The sequence below is a fragment of the Diabrotica undecimpunctata genome, chromosome 3 (genome assembly GCF_040954645.1).
Source record: "Diabrotica undecimpunctata isolate CICGRU chromosome 3, icDiaUnde3, whole genome shotgun sequence".
NCBI classification, from domain to species: Eukaryota; Metazoa; Arthropoda; class Insecta; order Coleoptera; family Chrysomelidae; genus Diabrotica; species Diabrotica undecimpunctata.
Window position 1 is genome coordinate 110,322,695 of NC_092805.1, and position 25,616 is coordinate 110,348,310.

General features: G+C 33.6%; 1 protein-coding gene across 3 annotated transcripts in view; it reads right to left on the reverse strand.

The window, feature by feature from the left end:
* Pgant2 (polypeptide N-acetylgalactosaminyltransferase 2) overlaps window positions 1-25,616 on the reverse strand; it is a 354,922-nt gene that overhangs the window by 170,800 nt on the left and 158,506 nt on the right. The window lies entirely within an intron of this gene.

Here is a 25,616-nt window from a genome sequence, read left to right on the forward strand (position 1 = left end):
ATCAGTAGGAATGAGTACCGATGGAACTGATTTATGAGCATTTAACCAAATATTCTTTATATACTGTGCTCTTAAAAAGTGTTCATATAATTCAACTTTACAAGGTGGTAAACTTGAGGCATCAAAATTTTTAAGTTTTTCCTTAATAATTGTTCATCATCATAATTCATGTTATGAATTGACGGTTAAATAATTTATAACGCATATTATAATTCAAATCCCGCGTAACAATTTTTTTTGTGGGAGTTAAACCATCTACCTGCCACCAAACGGCAGTAATTGAAATAGAGCTCACAACATCCGAAGATATACGAATCCTTCGAGAAGTGCGACAAGATTGAGTCTTATCACCTCTATTCTTTAATCTGTATCCGGAATCTATATTCAGAAAAGCATTAGAAGAGGTTCAAGGTGGAATCAAGATTAACGGAGCCAACATAGAAAACATCAGGTACGCTGATGATACCGTCGTTTAGCAAGCAACGCACAAGAACCAGAGAATATAATAAATGCGGTAGTTCGTCATAGCGAAATGTTCGGTTTACATCTAAATTTAGATGTTCGGTTTAAAAAACTAAAATCTAGTATTTTCAAAGATGCTAACAAACGTACATTTGTACGCCAAGGGACAAATAATAGAACAGATAACGTCCATAAAATATTTGGGAGCAAATATCAACAACCAGAGTAACCCAAAAAAGAAATCCTGTCAAGAATCGAAGAGCGAGGAAAACATGAAAACATTTTTTACAAGATCAGACCTTAGTTTATAGATTAGAATTCGAATGATCAAATGTTACGTTTTCTCTGTTTTGCTATAAAGCTGTGAAAATTGGACAATGGACTGTGAAACAGAAAAAATAATAGATGCCTTTGAAATGTATATATACAGACGGATGTTGAGAATTCCATGGATACAAAAAGTTACCAATGGTGAGGTATTTCGGCGCAAGAGTAAACAAAAAGAATTAGTTAGCATAATCAAAGAGAAGAAAAAAACAATAGTTGGGTCATGTGTTGAGAGGAGAAAGATATGAATTACTCCAAAGCATATGGGAAGGTAAAGTGCAGGGCAAAAAATTAGTTGGAAGACGCCAGAACGCGTGGCTGAAAGACCTGAGGAGATGGTTTGACTGCTCATCCACAGAAATCTTTCGTGCAGCAGTTTCCAAAGCTACAATTGCCATTTGGATCGCCAACCTTCGAAAGGAGATGGCGTAATAAGAAGAAGAAACTATCTAGTTGACAAATAAAAGTTTCTATAACTCTAAAAACTTCATCGGAATCTTGCTCAATGTCTCCAAGGGAATAAAATGCTTTTTAATATCTTTCTGACTTAACTAATACATTGAATCGCCTTTATTCCCTGTTCCTGTAGAAACCAGGGTACAATCGAAACCTGTTAAGGCGTGAAAACCTGCTAAAGCTTTGTATACCATTTCCCCATACTGTTTATAAATTTAGCAAACATCAATGCACTTTTTTCCCACTTTCATTGCACATTCTTGAGTCACTTTCTAAATTAAAAAAAATTTATTTAAAAGTTCCTTTATAAAAGGTATATATAAAAAACACCCTATCGGACTACATCACAGAACGTTTTCGAAATTATTATTCCATCATCAGTGTTATCTTAAAATTATAACCACTTTAATTAAAGCAAACATGAAATTTAAAATTTTGACCAAGGTTAATACAAAAATGTGGTTAATACTTACTGGATGTACATGTTTTGAGCCACTAAATACTTGGATAAAAACCCTTTAAATGTTGTTAAATTAAATTTGATTTTATATACTAGGATGTTTAAGTTACAACAGGAATAGATAACATTTATGTATCTTACATTTTTCGAGTAATTTTCGGGTTTTTAATTTAAAACTGCTTAGAATAAATATATGATGACTAGAAACGAATTGATCGAGAGTAGTGAATTGATGTAAAGAACCGCTATCCAGTGACGCTACCCGGGACACCTTCTCGTGACGCTAGTTCCGTGACGCTCGTCCTAGTATTTTACTGTAGATAAAAAGTAATACAACGCCAGCATACAAGCTTGCTTCAAAAACCAAAAAGTCCGTTATTTGAATTTTTCGCATCAATTTTGAGGTTATGTAAAAAAAGTGTAAAGAGAAAATTTGTAGATCTTTTAATTACCTACAACTTTGCTAGCTAAGTTTTTTCAATGGCACTTGTAATTTTGCCGGAAATCGGGATAAACCATTTTTTACTCTTAAAAACTTACCCTCTTTTACTTTTTGACCTCGATCGTCCGTAAATTATGTTTTCTTTAATTTTTGCTACATTTCCATCCTTTTCCAATGAAAATTGGATACTTTGGATATTTTTTTACTTTTTACGATTCTTAAAGTCTTCGGCCCTGGTCTAATGTTTAAGCAATAGGGCTGATTTCTTGAATTCGATATTTGTTTTGTATCGATTATTTAAACTACTACACGTAAATCCGATTTTTGCAACCGTAACGTTCAGGATCTGTAATATCTCCGCTTCACAAAGCAGAAAATTATAGCATACGTATGCTCTGCTAACCTGTCACACTTGTGTACCTTCTGCTGATATGTTTCCGATTTCAACAACAGTAAGATACATATTTTCTTCGATGACCTAGATTATTATTAAAAAAATGGAATACAATTTTTAGAAATATTTCGATGCAGAAAAACATTGATTAAGCGTCACTCTTCTAACCGTCATGCGTCAGTTTCTGTTAATTGTCAACATAAAATAAAAATTGATATACGACTAAACTTACGTTTTATAATAATGGTGAAAGCCGTTAAAATAAAGAAAAACTTAATGAGGACCTACAATTTAAAGAGCAAACATTGAGCGGCTCGATAAATTCAATTTTCCTTATGTCATTCGTTAACATGATATTAATGTCTTAAGCTCAGTGTAAACAGTACAGTTAAACAGTTACGTTAAAGGAACAGTTTGAAGAAAAAATGCTGAATTGGTAATGTCCCAAGTGCTACTGGCAATCACTGAAACTAACAAAAACCCCGTTTATTTATTTGGATATTAATGCTCTATCTGTCAAATATTATACTCAAAAGAGCAGTTGAATAAATCAAACTATTTTTGTTACGGGTTTTATAAACATTTTGTGAGTCAAAGGCACAGTCCTCAAATACAAGAACAGTTAACCAAAAAATGTTTACCACAGAAATCATTCTTGGTAATGGATAATCCACCAAATTGCTCCAATTTTAAGATGAAAAATAATATTATCAAAATAACATGCCTCTTTCAAACAAGGCATCATTTAAAATATAAAATGCCTTCAAAGGCAATAGTAAGGTTATGTTCATAATATGACAATCCAAAATCTGTAAATAAATCTTGAAAATCATCCATTAAGAATTGTGTTTATGATATGGTCAGCGCATGTTTTATTCTTACAGTGTTTAAGTTAAAGAGTGAAAGAAATGAACATTGACCTGAGCGTCAAGATAGTAAATTGGATAAAATGAAAGCTATTCATCATCACCATGGAGCCTTCATTTATCACGTCCACTGCTGGACATAGGCCTCCCTTAAACTCCTCCATTTTTTATGATTTTGTGTCTTTTGTTGGAAATTTTTGGTGATACGACTGATGTCGTCAGCCCAACGTGTAGATGGTCTTCCTCTACTATTCGTTCCACAACATCGGTAATATTCGTCCTTCTTCGCATATCTTCGTTTCTTATTCGGTCCTGCAACACCACTCCCAGCATAAACCGCTGCATTTGTCTTTATGCCACTCTCAATTTCGAAGCCGTAGTCTTGGTTAGAGTCATAGTTTCCGCTCCATAGGTCATGACCGGTAATACGCATTGGTCAAATACTATTCTTTTAAGGCTAATTGGTATGTTGGCCCAAAGTGTGTCTCGCAGTTTTCCAAAGGTTGCCCACGCTAAAGTAATTCGTCTTTGGATTTCACATATCCCTGCTGATTCTTATTTCATGACCTAAATACATATATTTCTTCACCAGTTCTACCACTTTATTTATAACGCCTTCTATAATGTTCCGTTCTATCTCCTTTTTTATGCAAAAGGATGGTTATAGCATTGCCCATTCTTTGAGCACCTCTCTTTGTTGCAAACATAGATTAAACAGTTTCCTTAATTTATTTAATACCTATTAAATTTATTATATCTCCTCCATTTACGATAGCTTCTTTTGCAATTCCATTCTCTACCGGGGCTTTGTTATTTTTCATTTTTCTTAATGCTTGTCGAATCTCATCTACCTTTATTTCTGGCATTAGTTCCGAACCTTGATTCATGATCTTCTTTGAAATGGCTGTTTGTATTCCTGTTTGATCTTCTTGTCTACTTCCAAATAATTCCTCGTAAAACTCTTCGACGACCTGTATTAACTGGTCTCTACGTGATATTATTTTATTTTGCTTGTTTCTTAATTTATGAATTTTTACAGCCTAGAACATTTAGGCTGTTATTTCCTCTATGTTGCGTCTAATAATATCAATTTTAAATTTCCTTTCACTCTTTCTCTCTTTCCAATCTCTCCTGATTGCTTTCGAAACAGTTTTATTCATTTCTCTTAGAGTGTGGCTGTCTGCATTCTTATCGCTTCTCATTTGTGTTCTTTGATTCAGCAGCGTTTCAGTATATGGACTTATTTTACTATCTGATTTTCTTTTAGGACAGTGCACTCGGTGACTTTCTTGTAAGGCGTTTATGATGCACATATTCAAACCGTTAAGATCGTTCTCGGAGGTTTCATGCAGTAGTAGCTTATTATGATATGTGCCTGATATTTTTTGATATCTAACGGGAATGTCCAAATATTAATGCACTAATTCCTGCAGTGCGCGATTGTGTTGAACGGCTCTTTCTTGCGCGGGTAACACCGCAGTGGCTTAGCATACGGCCCCCGGACCACTGGCTGCTGGCCTCTGTTATAAGTAATGATTTTTCCATTAGTATCCGTTTGTGATTTTTCAGGCTTTCGGATTCTTCAGACATAAAAATATGCATAAATATACATGGACACAAGAAACACGAATGCTAAAATCGATATTAGACTACATAATAATCAAACAAGAGACCACAATAAAGATCAAAGATGTGCGAGTCAAAAGAGGAGCAGAATGTGGAACGGACCATAGACTACTCACAGCAAAAATGGGCATTAATTGGAAACATAACAAAACTCCCTCCACAGAAGAACCGTTGAACACTATAAGAGAAAAACAATACAATATAGAACTACTCCAAGAACAATCAGTAAGAGAACTATACCAACAACGTCTAGACCAAAAATTAATAGAATTTAGATACGGCAACATCGAAGAAATATACGAGTATATAAAAGCGAGTATAAAGCAAGCAGCACTCGAAGCCCTTGGGGAAAAAGAACATATAACAAATAAACAGCACTATTAGGAAATAAATGAACCAACAAAAAGAATAATTGAAGAAAAAAAGCAACTATACAGAAAATGGCTGACTACAAACAACGATGAAGTTTATAAAGAATATAGAGAAAAAGATAGAGAAGTGAAAAAACAAATAACACAGCAAAAGAATGAAGAATGAAAAAGAATCTGCTTAAATATTGAAAAATATATAGGAGGTACAAGAACTTTGGAGTCATGGAAAGTACTGAGAGGATTGAAAGAAAATTCAAAAGAAAACACTAAATTGGGAAATATACAGGACAAAGAATGGAAGGACTACTACAAGGAACTATTAACAGAACAAAGACCACAATTTATTGGAAAAGAAAACAGGCGAAGACAAAGCAGATTCCCACAACAAGAAATAGAAATAACAGATAGGGAAATGAGAACGGCCATAAAAGCAATCAAAAATAAGAAAGCACCGGGACCTGGAGGCATCTCACCTGAGCTTATAAAATACGGATCAAAAAAATTACACCGGATGATACAATGGATATTTCAGAAAGCCATTAATGGAGAACAGCTCCCAAAGGAATGGACGGAGGCATATATGACATCTATATTTAAGAAAAGAGATAGAAAACGATGCGAAAACTACAGAGGAATAAGCGTAATATCATCAATAGGAAGATTATATGGGAAGATACTGAGAGAAAAGATAGAGCAAGCGATAAAAGGCAAAATCGGTGAGGATCAGGCAGGCTTCACACCACAAAGATCATGCATAGACCACATATACACACTGGAACAACTGTTGGAAAAGAAAAAAAGCAAAAAATAGAGATATACACTTGGCATTTGTGGACCTGAGAAAGGCGTATGACTCTGTACCAAGTCAGAACTATGGGAGGCAATGTACAAATTAGAAATACAGACGGAACTCATAGAAGCTACAAAAGCTCTGTATAAAGAAAATAAAGTGTCCGTTAAAATGGGAACAAGAATCATAGGAGACTTCACCACAACAAAAGTGCTCCTGCAGGGTTGTTCCACATCTCCAACCCTATTCAAAATATACTTAGAGAAAGCCTTGACTACATGGAAAAGAAAATGCGAAGGCATGGGAGTACCGGTACGGAACGAATACCTATATACGTTAAGCTTTGCAGACGATCAAGTAGTGATTGCACAAGACCAACACGACCTCAGCTACATAATGAAGAAACTACAGGAAGAATATACCAAGGCTGGCCTAGATATTAACTTCGCGAAAACAGAGTACCTATCTACAAGTGAGGAAGACATAGAAGATCTACAGATTGAACGTAACAATCAAAGGAAAGGATAGATTCAAATACCTGGGGTTTATAATCATGAAAAAGTCAACAACAGAGGAAGAAATTACACAAAGATTAGGACAAACAAGAACAGCAATCCGACAACTTAACTCAGTATGGTGGGATAGACACCTAAATATGAAGACAAAAACGCAGATTTATATAACATTAGTGCGAAGTATTATGACATATGGGGCTGAAAATTGGATCATAAACAAGAAAAACAGCAGTAAGATAGTAGCAACAGAGATGGAATGCCTGCGAATATGCTGCAGAGTAACAAGAATGGATAGGAGAAGTAATGACGAAATAAAGCAAAGCACATCAATAGAAACAGACATACTAAGATATATAGAACAAAAAAGGCTAAAGTGATATGGACATGTAAGAAGAACTAGCGACAGCAGATAGATAAAGAGAATAACCGAATGGAGCCCCATAGGAAGGAGGAAAAGAGGACGACCCAGAAAATCCTGGAGGAACGAAGTAGACGACGCCATGAGTAAGAGAAGCATAAACGATGGAGAATAGAACAACAGAGAGAGATGGAAACGGTTGAGCGAGGGAAGGCAGTGAATACTGTAGATTTCCTAAATATATATATTTTTCCATTAGTAAACACGTTTGTGAAACATAAAATACTTGTTAAAACTAGTTTCATTTACGCTTATTATTATAATAGTGTTTAATTAGACACCCTGTACGTATGAAGTATCTACACTTAGTTTTTATTTATTCAATAGCATGTGTAAACAAAAAGTAAAACTAAACACTTTACCCCTCTTTCTTAGAAGATAGAAAGCAACAATGAACAAGTAAAAATTGTCAGAATGTTAAGTGCTGTGCAATTATCGCAGCTAATTAAATAGAGTGTAGTGACAGATGCGATTATGTTATTCGTAAAAAATGCTATAATTACGCTCATTCTCGTTTAGTCTGACAAAAGAGTAGATAATTAAATTTTAAATCCGAAATACTGACATTATTAATCTAGTTAATAGTCACTTCCACCAATGAATTTTAAATAATATTGCGTATGCACAGAATTTTAAAATTTCAGGCAAAAGATTTAAAAAATATAGAGGTGTAGCTTATAATTTGTAAAAAATATTAAGTTTTAAAAATTGTTTTTTACCGTTCGTCAATAACGTAATACCTCTTAACTAACCTATTGAACTATTTATCACTAAACTATTTTTTATGACCACTTAGTGCTTTAGGAACAGATATTTTATATTGTTCAATAGGTTCAATGTTCAATATTATACAGGGTGAGTCATAACTATTGGGACATAGACTAAGGACAGGTTATTTGGACCAAAATATGGCTATTGGGCCAAATATGCCTTAATAAAATGTTGCTGAGAAAAACGATACAGGGTGTTAAAGTTAATTTTTGTTTTTCGTTTTTTGCTAATAGTTTCCCTGTATATTTATAAATTGCTATCAGAATTGGCACAGAGGCATAATCTTAGACAAGAAATAGTATTTTATTTACAATTCCACTATCAAATACTATATTATAATAATAAACTAATAATAAACTAATAAACTAATAAACAAAGTTGCAACTAACGTAAGGTTTCCGTTTTGACGATAAATCAAAACTAAACACACTTTAACTTAAAAGAACTCACAAAAAGTCAAACTAAATGTTCTACATGGTCTCCTCCGATTTCTATGCCTTTTCTAATTCTTTTTATAAAGGATTTTCGAACGTTAAAAAAATATTATTCTGTCCCCTTATAAGATTAGCTGCATTTTGAATGTATCTCCAAAGTTCGTCTCGTGTATTAATTTCATTGGCATAAACTAAGGACTTCATATGTCCCCAAAAATAAAAATATAGCGGGTTGTACTCAGGACTTCTTGGTGGCTATTGAAAATCACTGCCTCTGCCAATCCATCGTTGAGGAAATACGTCATTAAGATGATTTCTAACAGCTAATGAAAAATAAGGTGGCGCTCCATCCTGCATAAACCACATTTTTCTTCTTACATCCAGTGACAGATCATCTAAAATATCACTAACAGTATTTTCCAAAAAGAATAAATAATAATCTCCATTTAAATTCGGTGGAAGAACATAAGGCCCTAGTAGTTGGTCGCCTATAATGCCACACCAAATATTCAATGCTGAAAATGTCTAGCTTTAATAGCATGCGGGTTTTCTTCTTCCCAATATTTCGCCAATTAAAAACCCCTCGTCTGGTAAAAGTTGCTTCGTCGGTGAACATAATATTCTTAATAAAGTGTCTGTCATTGCGATGTTTATTCAGAATACGTTGGCAAAACTGTAACCATCGTGGAAGATCTGTTGGAAGTAAATTTTGAACAGGAGTGAAGTGATAAGGATGGAGGTTCTCTTTTTTTAGAATTCTAACAATAGACGACTGACTTACTCCTGTTGCTGCCGATGGATATCGTGAACTTATTTCAGGATTTTCATCTACTCGAACCAAAAGTTCATCTTCTTGATTAGGTGTGATTTAAACTACGATATAATCTTGCACAAGTTTTGTGATTTGGTTGCCTTCTGTTTGCGTATAACATTCCATACCTTCTGGCTGCTGAGCGACCGCAAAAATTTTCTTGTGCGTATACGCAAATCATATCTCGCATTTCTTCATTAGTAAAATGATTGTGACGAGGCATTTCAATCAAAAAAAGTAATGATTACTTTTAAAAAATGCAACATTACACTACACTGTCACATCAAAAATAATTTACTCTGAACAAATGACATTTATCAACAACAATTATCTGACAGTCCAAAGCATACTTTTCATAAATGAAATAATATTTGAAATCCTTTTTTAAGACTCTAAGCAGTTCGACTGCGTTTTTATCGAAAACGGTTAAAATTATCATGTTTAAACAAGAGTAACAATTTTACGTAAAAATGATGTTTACGTCATATTTTCTAATAAAAATTACTAAAAAGTTTCATAAGAAAAAGTTTAGACTCAATTTGATCATTAGGAATGATCCATCCCTATGACAAAACGTAAAATTGTAAATAGAATACTATTTTTGTCTAAGATTATGCCTCTGTGCCAATTTTGATAGCAATTTATAAATATACAGGGAAACTATTAGCAAAAAACGAAAAACAAAAATTAACTTTAACACCCTGTATTTTTTCTCAGCAACATTTTATTAAGGCATATTTGGCCCAATAGCCATATTTTGGTCCAAATAACCTGTCCTTAGTCTATGTCCCAATAGTTATGACTCACCCTGTATATTTGCATAAAGTAAATATATTTCTTCTTAAAAATACCTTGTAACACGTACAATTTTTAATAATTTTTATTATTATGCTTTAACAAGAAATTGGGGAGGGTGACCCATAAATGTAACTTGATCTACCAATTGTACGAGATGAAAATCAAATACGTCGTTTAGTAATAAGAAAATCAAAATAATATCGTTAATAAGTAATATGCAGTCCTTTACAGTAACTGTACAGTGAGTTGTAACAACACACGTATTTACGATACATTTTAGCAAATTAAAATTTTGTCAGTATAAATTATCCGAATTCTTAACTATTTAGGGCTTTTTAGGACGACAAATAAAAAATATTGTCTAGATCGAAAATTGAATGTGTTTGGCAAACTGATTTCAAAAAGTTAAGCTGGGTAAATGACAATGTTATTTTGTTATTATTTTATTGTTAGTATCTTGATTCTACTTATAAATAGTCCTCTTTTGTATTTTAGAAAGTTTAATAAATAGTTCAATAAATAATCCAAAAATAAAATTGTTATTTAAATTATTTTAATCTATTATATTATCAATTATTGCTCTATTAAATTATTACTCTGATCTTTTATTTAATTTTTGTCCCAATTTACTATAGACCCTCATTTAGTCCCAATTTACTTCAATTGAATTGAATAAATTTTTCTCGTACTCAGCTCTGCTTGGCAAATTTTGGATCAATCATCGTTGGAATGCGTTTAACAAGGCGACTGTGTTAAGATGCAATACCCAACACTACAACAGAGTAACTATTAACATCCTGGAAAATGTTCTCGAACCACTTCTCCAAGCATATGGAGATCATGTTTTCATAATAGTCCCCTGTTTTCTTCAATATCACAACAACACGTCATTTTGTAGAAAACCATTGTCACTTCCAATATGGGTGACAATTAGATGCTGGCACTTACCTGCAAATTGTGACAAACCTTTAACGAAAGCTTGCCAAATATTGCCAAACTTTGTCAACTGTATGTCTGGCTAAAGTCTGGTCCAGGTAAAATTTTTTTCTTTTTGACGTACGCTATTCCCGAATTGATTGTAGATAATTACATCGTCATGATGTTATTTCCTTCTCATCTGTTAAAATGGAATTCTGGCAGCAGTTTATATATCGAGTTAAAATCATATATTTTTTTGTAATGATTCACGGCTTATTTCACTTAATATAGATTTCTGAGTTAGAGTCCCATAGGGATCATTAAAATATGTAAATATTAGTGGCTACTTGAAGCATGTCATAGTATTTCTCAGTTATTTCCTTTCAATTTTTTTTTTCTAAGCCTATGGCTAACAAATTTACAGGACGCGTCATGCCTCAATTTCTTAATTACTTAAGGTGGCATCACATTGTTAACTTAAGGCCCTCATCTTTCAAGAAGTGATTAAATAAATTCTTCGCCTTTTGTCAATTTAGAAATCACACATTTCCTAAACCCATTCACCTTACATACTGCTATTTTTTTTATCAAATATCGAGTTTCCAAAAAGAGAAAGTACCGTTGACTCGAAATGGTTCCCCGTGCGTAACCCATAATTAGTGCTACTCTTTCATGAGAATCGATATTCCTCTTTCTCACAGCAATCTGAGCCCTAACTTTTTAACTAACTTGAGACAAAGTCACTTTCGTCTCAGTTCTTGCACAAGAACGTCCAACTTGGCCGGTAACATTATTTTACTCATATTATCTATCTTGTAAATGTTTCTATAATTTAAATCATTTAATAATATTATAGACTTTGATGTCAATTCTGTTTGCCTTTTCGTCTTACCGTTGTTTTTGCTACCGCAAACTACTGTTGTAATTAAGATTGCATGTAGCTCAACGTGACACGTATTTTATCTTTACTTCCTAAACTTGAATTGTGTGGTTGTTGGCGCCTGTCTGCAATCCAGACCATACTGGATGGTGAAGTGGCAGATAAACTTAATATTCCTAAAACTAGTGTGGATGATAATTAAGCATTATGAGAAAAATAGAAGTATCTTAGATAAAAAAGGTAAAGTCCCGGGACGTCCAAAACTAGTTTCTAATAGGAATATTGCGGCGTGATAAATTTTTGTATTACTGGTCTGTATTTTTATTTAACTATGTCTTAGGATTATTAGTTTTGATCGCTTTGCAAAAGCTCAGCAAAAGTCCAAAAATTGGTTTGATACATGAATAAGCATGTTCACATTACAAAAATATTCACCACACTGTATCTGAATAACGACATAGATCCATGTTTATATACATTTGAAAGAGTACACCATTTGAAATACCTGGGAGTGACGGTGAATGACAGAAATGATAGAACGGATGAAATAAATGAACGCATCCTACTGGGTAATAAAACCTACTGGAACTACCAAAAATTCCTGAAATAAAAGAAAATTAGTAAGAAAACCAAATTAAAAATTTACAAGACGGTAATCAGGCCAGTGATCACCTATGGTGCAGAGACGATGTGACTAACATAAAAAGATGAAATGAGGTTGGAAATCTTAGAGAGAAAGATAATTCGACGAAAATGGAATCGGTGAGGATAAGTGTAGGCGAATTTAAAAGATTAACCAATGAAGAAATTAAAGAAGTCATCGAGGGTGAAGACATAATCAAGTTCGTGAAGACGCAAAGGCTCAGGTGGTTGAGACACGCAGAAAGAGCTAACCCAGACTCTACGGTAAAGCGAATAACTGGATGGAGACCAACAACAAAGAGACCAAAGGGGAGACCCAAAACAAGATGGAAAGATCAAGTCTTAGGAGACATAAAGAAGCTGAGAATCTACAATTGTAAGGAGCGCTGTAAGGATCGGAAAGAATGGAGGAAAATTGTAGACAGGGCCAAGTCAGACACGCTGCTATAATAATAAAAAAAACAACAACGGACTGATTCTCCGCAATATATGAATCAGAGAGCCCAAAAGGGCGGCAAATACTTCGCCAGGAGTGAATAAGCCATGATGATGATGATGATGTCTTGGGATTATTAGTTTTTATCGCTTTGCAAAAGCTCAGCAAAAGTCCAAAAATTGGTTTGATACATGAATAAGCATGTTCACATTACAAAAATATTCACCACACTGTATCTGCATAACGACATAGATCCATATTTATAAGAACTATTAGTTTTAAAATTCAATGATGAATCGCCCCGCAAATAACTTTAAAAACACACTGTATATTACAGTATTATCTCGTTCTTATTTCTGGTAAAATCACCTCCTAGGAATTGTGGCTATCAGTTAATTCCAACCTTCCGTTAAGAAGCACGTGTCTTCTGAATTAAAATAACGAATTGAAACCGAAAACACATTTCCTGAATACCACATGATACATACATTTCACTTACTACTAGTACTTAAAACTTCTCTTTGGCAATTTACTAAACTAAAAACGTCATTAACATATTTTCAAATCACGATTGCACTTATTAATTCAATTTGGTGAAAGTAGAATACTTTGGAGTCGTGCTGTTGATTACTGTACAGTTTTATTTTGTGATTGATACTCCACGATTTCTTTAACTACATGTTTAAGAAATATAATTACGGTTTAATTTGTATAATTATCATTATTAATAAATAAAGATTTTTTTAGATTTTGGCTTTGTGTTTTCAATGATAGGTCTGTAAGAAAGTCACGGACAAGATGTTTCAATTTTTGCTTATGAAAAATGCGCTGTAAAAATATAAACAATATAAACATTTAGTCGTTAAGCACAGAATTGTTTTATCTTTTTAAGAATATTCTTTATTCTTTGCATCATACCTAATATTAATTGGTAAATTATTTGATGTAATAGTACATAATTAATATCTTGAATAACGGAACATTATCTGCAGTCGTGTTGATTTATTCTGTGAAGGTCGTGCCAGACATGTAGATTTACCCGTATTAACAATTATTAAATTTAAATTGCTGGAGAAAGAAACTAGTTGCCCACAAACGAGTACATTTTTGTGTAATCCACACCAAGAAATATCGGCATTCACAGGAATATCACGTCTCATAGGAAACGGCGGATTAACATTTGTCCAATCGTGAGATTTAGTTTTTATATTTGGAGAACAGTACAGTGATAAAAAAATGTATGAACTTATTGTCAATATTAATTTTGCAACATTCACATCGTATTGATACAAGAGTCCCTGTAATAGGATGTAAGGGCAAACAATATATAAAGAATAGTAGAAAAATGTAACTTGTCTTTCACACACAATACAAAAAATCCAAAACGCTAATTAAATAATTAAATTACCACTTTAAATAAGTAGAACACAATAATTATTGTATAAATACACAATAATTAATAATATTTTTCACTATATTTAGATACAGATACCTAATATTAGGCTTATGAAAAAGTAGACAGAACGAGTCTATTGCGAGTAGCATGCGCCTACAGGACTGTATCTGCGGCGGCCTTGTGGACTATCACGGGTTGTGTTCCCCTGCATGTATTAGCAGTAGAAAAGAGACATCTCTATGAGAGAAGAGAGCATTTGACAACAGCTATAAAAAAAAAAGAAATGGAAATATCAATGGAAGGATGGCAAGAAGAGTGGAACAACAAGAAATATGTTGCCCAGATCCCGAGCTTAAGGGACTGAGTAGATTGTCTGTTTTAGGGCTTATCTTCATAGGTTCAGAAAGACAGATACAGATAAATGCCTATACTGCGAATATTTCGACATTGTTACTCACAGAATGCTGGAGTGTAATAGATGTACAGTGGAGAGAAACAAAATGTATAAAGAAATAGGTGTGAACCCTGTGATCGTAAGAGAGATGATCGTGAAGATGACGGGAAATACGGAGGGATAGAATAGTGTTCACAATTACATCCGAGCAGTCATTAAAAAGAAAGAAGAAGAAGAGAGACACCAACCGGGCCAACGACAGAGATAAGATCTAATTACTATTTTAATGGAAATAAGTCGCAATTGAAATTTAAAATAAGTTGATTGACGTTTGAATTTTTGATCTTTGATCTTGCACTGATAACTTGTTTATACTCCAACAATTAATAGAAAAAAGAATAGCGATTGATAGCGAAGTACATCTAGCCTTCATCGACCTAGAAAAGGCGTATGATACTGTTCCAAGAGTTGAATTGTGGCAAGCTTTACAACAACTGGACATTAGTCCATACCTTTTAGGAATAATCACAGAAGTATACAGGGATAACACTACTTACCTAAAAATCAGATATAGACTATCAGAGCCAATAAAAGTAACTAACGGACTAAAACAAGGATGCAGTATGTCACCCTTACTGTTTAATGTATATATTGAGGCAGCCCTCCAAAATTGGGAAAACCACTGCCAGGAAACGGGAATACCTATAGGAAATGACGTACTGTTCTCCCTGAAATTTGCGGATGACCAAGTCGTCCTAGCTCAAGATTCTTATGATCTAGAATTTATGATAAAGCGTCTATACAGAGAATATTTAATATGGGGGTTACAAGTCAGCATGAAGAAAACATAATATTTAGTTATCAATTCAGATGCAAGGTTTGAAGTGTTGATAGACGAGGACGTGGAAATCAAAAAAGTGGAAAAATTTAAATATTTAGGTGCACTCATTGCTAAGAACGGCTTGGGAGAAACCGAAATTAAACACTGAAATAATCAGGGACGTAAAATTGTAGGATGTCTGTAGGATTTCCAGGAAAGTTCCATTTCAAGGAACAAAAAAAGAATAGAGCAAACCATGGTTGAATCAGTTCTTTGTTATGACTCTGAAGTATGGACAATTAATACAGACCTAAAGAGAAGATTGTTGGCAGTTGAAATGGATTATTTGAGAAGAAGTGCTAGAACATCAAGGCAGGAAAGGAAGACCAACGAATCTATAAGAAATAACATGAATGCTACAGAAACGGTCATTGACAGAATAGAAAGAAGAGGTTTTTGGATAGTTTGGACACCTATTGAGAATGCCTGACGAACGTTGGCCCCAAAAACTTCACAAATGGAAGCCCCCCTGGAAGAAGAAAAGGAGGTAGACCTCGACGCTCATGGAATAAAGGAATTAGAAGAGCGATGGAATCGAGAAGTTTGGAGGAGGAGCATGCCTTGGACCGGGAGGATTGGCGGAGGAGAACGGGAATACGGCGATAGCCGTCTCCAAAATGTATTGTATTTACAAGTTGGATTAATGTCAAACGTAAATAAATTTATTTTAACCTTCAGTTGTGGCTTATTCTCATTAAAATAGTAATTACTTTAAAATGCCACAAGATAATAGCTTCAGAACAATAGATAAGATCTAGATAAGAAAAGGGAGTGTTCCAAAAATGTCATCAACCTTATAGCGGCCACCCCACTTTCGGAGTACGGTACGTGCGACAGTCCACTGCGCACAAGTAAGAGAGGGTGGTTTTAGTTGGTAGGCAGGATAATAGATACCTGAATAAAACCCAAATTTTAGGGATTCAAAATGGAGGTAGCATAAAAAATTTCAAAACCCCCCTTGAAACAAATTCTGGGTGCGCCACTGCGATGATATTACCATTCAATATGTTCATCATCAATAAATTTTATAATATTTTAGTCTGTTTGGAAAAGAGTATCAATATATTAAATTTTTCGATAAATTACTTTTTATATTAAGAAATTAGCGTAATTTATGCGGCTGTGCGGTGATTTGCCGATTGAGCATGGTGTAGGTAAGCATATCGTCACCTGAATGCAGAACTATACCGCTTACGAATTCGTAGTTAGGCTTCATCATCAGCCGTTTTGAGTCCACTGCTGAACATAGGCCAAATTGTAATTCGGACTTTAATGAAGCTTATTTTTTAAATCTCTTGACCCTTTTTTATGGCAATATTAGATTGTTCGTCAAAATCCAATATTAATTATTTTACTGAAACGAAATGGTTAGAATAAAAAATTGCAGCATTGAGTCATGCATCCCATACTGTAATTACCGATTCGGGTGGCAGAGGAAGATTTGGTAACTTTTTCTTATATCTACATTTGTATTTTCAAATGAGCTTTAAGGAAAATTGTTCTGCAATTATTTAAACGAATTGTCATCTAAAAATCGTACTCCTATTACTTCTCCGACCTTGTTTAACCCATGAGTGACACGGGTTACATAAATTAGATGTGCATATATTAGGTACGATTCCGAAAATGACTGCAGTCGGTAGACAGCAACAGCAGACGGCAGTTGAACAATCACAGTACTGTCGTTAGTGCCGTCGTGAAGTTGGACCTCCTGGAAGTATTGAGACACGAAGAAAGTGATTATTTTATGGATCTAGAGTCTAAATGTCCCTATTTATTCGACTGCAAAAATCCCAAAGAAAATGTTTAAAAGGAGATCACCCAAAAATTGAATAAAATCTTTTGATAAATGTTTCATAAGAGCCTTCTCCAGTCTAGTTAAGTACAATAGTTGTGTAGAATTTCTCCTAATGCAATAATACAATAACAAATCGTCGTCATCTTCTTCTTCCTGCAGTATTTCGTTATCCATATTTTTTTATGTAATACCCAACGTCAACTGCTTTATGCTGCCATGTCTGCAGTCATTCTCGGAATCGTATCTTTAGATGTTGACCTGCTTTAATCATATAGCTCTACATCTGACAGCATGAGTAAAATTTTATTTGTTGGTAAAGTTTCAGGAATAAAAAACTTATCAAATTTTTGTTTAGAAACCGTAAATTGTAACATTGTTATAGCCTAAGATCCCACTGCAGGATCACTACGTTCATAACGTAGTTAACCAAACTCACATTTTTACATACTCGTATATTTAAAATTAGGAGAATACATTGATAATAGGTTGCCAGCCAAAAAATGGCCGCAAATATTTTTAATTCATTTAATATTAATTAATTTTTGACAAAAAATTTGTTTCGTTAATTTATTTTTTAAATAAAATACGCTGCTTATGGCGTATATGCATGTTTTTTATACCAAAATGAAGCTAATTTTTTTCTCAAAATGAAGATATAAGTTTGCCTGAGAAAAATTGTCAAAAATTAGGGTTTTCAGCTGTTAAAAACGCGAAGTATCAAAGATAAAATAAAAGACAGACGTTTTTAACGCATGCGTTGATAGATATATTAATAAGATACATATTATCACTTGTCAAACCAGTGTCTTTGCGCCCTAATCCTATTTTAGTTTATCTTTGACACCTCGCGTTTTTAACAGCTAACAACCCTAATTTTCGACAATTTTTTCTCAGGCAAACATAGGGTAATTGTGCTCATCGGATAAATATCTACTTAAATAACAATTTATACATGATTCCGATGGTACAAAAATATTTTTTCGAATTCTTCCTTGTGTTATTGGACTTTAAATTTAATAATAATTTTAGTTACAATATCGTATCAGGTAAGTAAATACATTTAAGTTTTCATATATAACCTCAAAATTGTGTATATTATATATACACAATAGATAGATGGTTAATTTATTTTTGAGGTGAGATGGCTCACTAATAATTCACTAAAAATCACTTTTCTTTTCAGTATGCCAACCAAATACAAGCGCATTGTAAGTTGTTCCAGGGCTAGTTGGACAGAACAATAATGCAACCGGCAACCACTCTACTAAGAAGAAAATTTAGAGACAATATAAAGAAATTGAACCCTCCTTGGTCTAACATATCGTAAAACTTAAAAAAAAAACGGATTTTCTCCTACTCGAACCGATGTGCCAACTATGGCTTTTCAATTGGCTTTAGTCATTTTAGTAAGAAGTTGAGATTAGCTGGTTTTCCATGACTGCAGTCATTTCTGCAGAGAAACCCAAAGGCTGTCAGTGGGAAAAGCAGAAGGGGCATCAATCGATCCGTACTTTCATCTGCTAGAAAATACTCTAACTGAGAACTATCTTTTGAATAAACCTGGACACATCTACAATATGGATGAGACGGGTTTACAACTAAATAATAAGCCAGCACATGTTGTTGTTAAGAAAGGATCTAAAAACATTGTAAGTATCAGCTCTGGTAAAAAAGGGAGAAACCATCACCGTTATAGCCTGTTGTAATGCGGAAGGCGTTTTTCTTCCCCCAACTTATGTAATGAAAGGGAAAAATAAAAAGTAAGAGTTCGAGGATCTTTGGTCTACATGTCGGAAAGATCAGCCTATGTCAACAGTGAGATATTTTTTCAGTAGCTTAAAGATTAGTTCGTCCCCAGAAAACCGACAGAAGTAGTTTCGTTTCTGCTTGATGGTCATGCTTCACACTGTAGTAACGTGGAGATGCTAGAATACTGTGTTGAATACAACATCATACTGCTTTGTTTGCCAATTCATACGACACAATTCTTACAACCGCTAGATAGATGTTTTTTTAGATCACTAAAGTTAAACTACTACTCAGCTTGCAATTTATACAATAAAAATAATCCGGCAAGAAAGCTCACTAGAGTGCAATTTGGAAAGTTACTTGCTGAAGGATGGAACAAGTCTGCAACTGTAAGTAATGGAACTTCGGCATTCAAGGCTACTGGAATTGTGCCATTTAATCCTTCTGCTATCCCAGATGACGCCTATTTGACTAAACATAGTATCGTACTTGAGGTTCCTGTCGTTTCTGATGCAGGTAAAAGTAAACAAATCCCAGAAAGCAGTTCTCAAAGTGTCAGCAACGCTGTATCTGATGATGATCAAAAACCTTGCTGCAGTTGGAAGACTGAAGATGATTCTGTACCAGAAGAACAAAATGAATCAGTTGCAGAAACTAACGCAAATACTCCAGTGAAATATACCCCTGGAAAAATGCTAGATATAATCTTACCCGTTCCCGTTGTGTCCGCTGGCGTTAATTCGGTTCGAAAATTGGAAAACAATTGGCGAAAAAGAGAACAAAGCGTCTAAGAAACGGGAGAAAGAAACCATTAAATTAAAACCAGTGTTGAAGAAGCCAACAGTGTCCAAAAAGAAAACTAAGAGATCTTTCAAAAGCGAATCATCAATCAATGTTGTATTTTTAAAACTGCATTGCTGTTTCATTTAATATTTTGGTATTCCTACTGATTATTTATATCTTTAAATTGTGCCAGCTCTTCTGCGACCATTTCTTTAAACTATGCTTTCTATTGTGGTATTGATTTTATAATCATATATTTTTTCCTCATGTTCCTTCATACTGTTTTTCAATATTCTTGAAGTTAAATCTACTGATAAGAAGATACATTTTGCTTGCCCTGTATAATTTGCTTAGTATACAATCATCTTCCATCTTGGACTCTGACAACATGTCCTGCCCAGTTATATTTCAGCGTTTTAATTCTTTGAATTGAGAACTGTAACACCAGTTCTTTAACTATTTCATTTGAAACTCTCGCTTTCTCTCTCTCTTTTTCTCTTTCTCTCTGTGGGATATATTCAACATTGACCTCTTCATTGCTCTTTATAAAGAGATCTCTATTGCATACAAAAAATCTCATTTTTTATGCAATATTTGCCATCTTCTCCAGGTGTCCAGGTTGTCCAGTATATAATAGTTATTATGAAATTGAATATATATTTATTTGTAAAATTCAAAACAATAAATTAAAGTAGCGCCACAACTGCGAGCTTATAGAAAAAAGACTCTTTTATTAAAAAAAATTTATTAAAACCCTGTACTGATACAGTCATAGAAAAACAATAACTATGTATAATAAACTAAACACGACATGCAGCAGATGGTTCATTTGCTTATTTGTGAAAGAAATAAAAAAATAATTCTTACATAATTCCTTTATATTCAAATATTTTTAAATATTAAATAGGAAAATATTTAATATTTAATACGTTCTGGGAACATTTTTTAATGGAGATATGTCTTTCTAAATATTATTTCCCAAAATATCTTTAGGCTTGCTGATATAGGGATATTCGTATATTCCGCAATGCGGATCGTAAAAGTTTTCTACATCAGTTACGAAATCTGTTGAGGCTGACACTTTAAATTTTATTTTCCATTGTTATGGACTGCTTTTTGATAACATTTTTATTCAAATATATGCAATATAATAAAATTTAAATATATAAAAATGATAACACTCCAAAAAAATTAATGCTAAATTTTAAAAACAATACTTTCTAAAAGATTAAGAAAATTGTTAATGAATATTACAACCAGTTACATTAACTTTAATGTTTAATTTAAAATATTCTCGCAGTAGTAATGAATCTAAATGTTTATTAAAAAATAATTATATAAAAATTACCTCTTTCTTTTAGAAACAAATCTCTGTAATTTGTTACATACAGGATGGCGTATTATGTACCATAATGCATGTCTTTTTTTTTTCTAAAAGTATGTTTTCGTTCACTAAGATATCTTTCGATCGAGTTGGATTTCAACAACCAGAGATAGAGACGAAGACCAACTCGGAGAGAGAAAAGTAGGATTCTTAACCAAACTTCCTACTAACACAATAATCACGCTACGTAGCACCATCCACTTTGGGTGACAAAATGTAAATAAACACCACTGTGTGAGTAGCATTAAATTCGTGAGTAACCAACTGATAATAGTTATTTAACCAACAAGTGTATTAATAAGAGCGAATAACAATTGAGATATTTTTAATCGTTCGAGATTCTTAATCGCCATTTTAATTCACGAGTTCGTTACAAAACTTTTCCGTCGACCGTACTTTTTAAAAATAAAAATATCTTAGTTTAAATTTTTATTTACTTAACGATAAACAACAATTTGTTCAGCTTTCATTAACTTTAGTGGTAGTTTTATTATTGTAAACATTAATATTCGAAATATGTAGTAAAATTACTGAAATTAAGGGAAGGTATTGATTAATGATTATCTGCTGTATAGCATTTTGACAAATTTATATTTAAGTCTTCTTGGACCTCTGTAAATTCTGTGATAGAAGAAAAAGCGGTGGTGCTAAAGGAAGTTCTTTGACAAGCTTTAGTGGTATTTTGTCCCAGCCGTCTTAAGTTTATTCTGCCTAGAATTATCTATATAACCTTCTGCTACAGCAGTCGATTTCCAGCCACCAAGATATTGATAAATGATTATCTGCTGTATAGCATTTTGACAAATTTATATTAAAGACACCACAGGTCACTGCCAATCACAGAGCGTTTAATTAATTTATTCAAGCAATGTATGTTGTGTTGCCTATAATGAAATCGCTCATTACTAGAAAATCATTCATTATTAGGGATCATTAATCAATGATTTTGAGGGTGTTAAAATTGATGATAAATGGACGGTCGACGGAAAAATAATTTAACAAATATGTACCCCTATTTTACACCAAAAACAAATTTTTGAAATTTGTTTTATTGAGGGCGGTGCATTATGGACCAGAAGGCATGAACGCCTGTTTTCGTCTAATTTGATTTGTGTTTATGTTTTTGAATACTTTTAATACTTTTTTTATTATTTATTAAAATTTGTTTAAATGTACCTAAACTTAAGAGCCTTATTGTTTTTAAATTGTGTGCAAAACATATGTCAGATCGGTCGAAAAATTTTTGCAAAATTTAATTTGTTTATAAGATTTTTTGAAAATGAGCTATTTTGTAAGGCTGTTCTAGATAATTTGACTTAATTGATCTTAATAATCCAGGGTTTATTTTTCGTGTTAAGAAGTATACAAAATGACTTAATAATAGATAATTATTACGACTCTTAGGAGCCAAGATAGCTCTTTTTAAATCACTGTTACAAGCATTAACAACATTAAGGGTTGAAATTAACCAATCTTTTATAAGAAAAGTCAAAGTTTTTAACAAAACTTTTAGCAAATAAAATTATTAAAATTTTTTTAAACGGTAGTCTTGTAAACAAAGAGTACTTTGCGTTCCGACTGGAGTAAAAGGAATGTGGATAGCCGACCGAAGGGCCAGCCGTGCTCTTCAAAAAATCCAACACAGTTTTAAAATAGAGCGCTCGAAAGAAATGACATATCTCGGGTGCTACTGGACCATATTTGCTTTTTTTAACTGGGGTACACCGTTAAAATAATAATATTTATTGTATTTTCATTGCAAAACTATCCAAAATAAAGCAACTAATGACTATGGGACGTACAAATGTTTTCTTAAGTCGCCTTTCTATTGGTTTTTTTATATATTTCTTCAAAATTTAATTATATTAAATATATGTAATTTATAAACTTTTTTTCATATACTCTTATTAAATTTGAACAAATCAGTTTTTTAAAATAAAAAAATTATTTTTCGAACAAAAATTCGAATATATAATATATTCTAACTTCTTAAATATATTTCGACACCTCTTTAGTAGTTTCGACACCGCATAATTATATATACCGGTCGCGGGACTCGGCACGGCGAGAAATTAACAATTAAAAAACAATGGGTTGCTATAAAGTTATTGTTGAAAACTCTTTGAACTCCTGCAAAATAGAGTATTAGGTTCAATTTCATGATTGCTAAAACTAAAAATATTAATTTTTTACTTATTGACTTATCAACGAATTATCGACTCTTGACAATGACTATTTTCGTTCATTTTAAGACCTTAATTTGTTTATAACCCAAAGATGATGAATTGACCAGAATTGCCACAATTAACCCAAAAAACTTGTTACGGACAAAAAAAATATAATTTAACAATTTGTTTAAACAAAAATCATTTATCTACCCCAGTTTAAAAAGAGAAAGACCAAATTTGAACCAGTAGAACCCGAGATATGTAATTTTTTCCGAACGCTTTATTTAAAAAATGTGTAGGGTTTTTTGAAGGGCACTGCTGACCCTTCAGTCGGCTACCCACACTCTTTTTACTCTAGTCGGAACCCAAAGTACTCTTTGTTTACAATACTCCTGTTTAAAAAAGTTTCAATAATTTTATTTGCTGAAAATTTTGTTAAAAACGTTAACTTTTCTTATAAAAGATTAGTTAATTTCGTCCCTTAATTTTGTTAACTAACGTAAAAGTGATTTAAAAAATACTATCTTGGCTCCTGAGGGTCGTAGGACGTTTTTTTTATAAAGATATGTTTTTAACCCGTCTTTCAAATATTTTTTTAGCCTTTTAATGTTTTAGCCATGAGGTATTGTAAATGTTTATAAGGTTAAAAAGTGCTGTTTATTATTAAATTATTTTGTGTGCATAAATGTGATTTTTTTCTTTTATTCCGTAGGTAATCAATATAATATCTCTTAACGAGGAGAATAAGCCCTGGATTATTGATATCCACATTCATCCATAAGAGATGAAGTTCTGGTCCATAACCCACTTCACCCAAATCAACATGCATATACTTCGGGAAGATCTACCGATTCTGACTGCATCATGTAGTGAGAAGAATTGAAAGATCGCTGGATAATAAAGAATCCACACTAGGTATATTCATAGACATTGAGGGAGAGTTTGATAAAACTACATTCCCAACTATCACTCAACAGCTCAACGTCAGGAATGTTCCCCTGGCCATAAGTGAATGGATATTGTAGAAGACGTTTCTGTTAGAGGCATGGTTACGAAGGGGTGTCCACAGGAAGGGTGCTATCACCACTACTCTGGAACATAGTTCTAGATACCCTAGTTGACCAACTCAGCAGCAACGGTTTCTACACAATAGCCTATGCAGACGATATTGCTGTCCTGCAAAGCGGTAAGTTTGAGAACACACTATGTGAGAGATCACAAGTTGCTCTCCGACTAATAGAAACATGGTGCAAGGAACACTCACTATCTATAAATCCTAAGAAAACAGAGATGGTTCTCTTTACCAGGAAAAGAAGAATCACGGGCTTAATACCCCCAAGGATTCTAAATTACAGTCTAAATTTTTCTGACGAGGTGAAGTACCTTGGTATTACCCTTGACAAGAAGGTGGAACATGGAACTCACACTTAGATGGTAGAGCTAAAAGAGCATATATTGCCTATGAGCAATGTCGACGAACGGTCGGACGCACCTGGGGCCTCACGACCAGGGTGATCGCCTGGGTCTACTCCTCTGTCATTAGGCCAATGCCAATTTACGGAGCTATTGCTTCGGTACCAAAAGTGCTACAGGCAACAGCGATTAACAAACTAAACCATATTCAGCAGATGGCTTGCATAAATATAACAGGTGCCATGAAAACAACACTAACTGCTGCAGTGGAGTTGATCATTGGCATCACGCCTCTAGATATATATATATATATATATATATATATATATATATATATATATATATATATATATATATATATATATATATGTCAAAGAGGTGGCGCTAGTGACAATGATGCGACTGCGCTTAGCTGGTGCAAACCTTGATGTAGGAATGGGACAATTGAGAACTCGTTTCTGGCGGGGAGAGCTGGATGCGCTACCACTACTACAGGCAGGCTGCGACTCAATTGAACCAAAGTTTGTCCTTAACAAACCCTACAAAATTGAAACAAGACAGTATATGGAGACAAACGTGGCAAATGCCTATTGCATATACATCGATGGCTCCAAAATGAAAGAAGGCTCAGGATGCGGGATATACTCCAGATCACTGAACCTAAGAATAAAGTGTGGTATGGGCAAAAATGCCAGCGTAGTTCAGACAAAACTGACTGGTATCTCCATAGCCGCAAAAGAGATAACCCAAAAAGGTATAGCAGGGAAAACTATAATGATCTGCACAGATAGCAGACAAGCGCTACTAACCTTGAATAGACCACGTGTCACATCA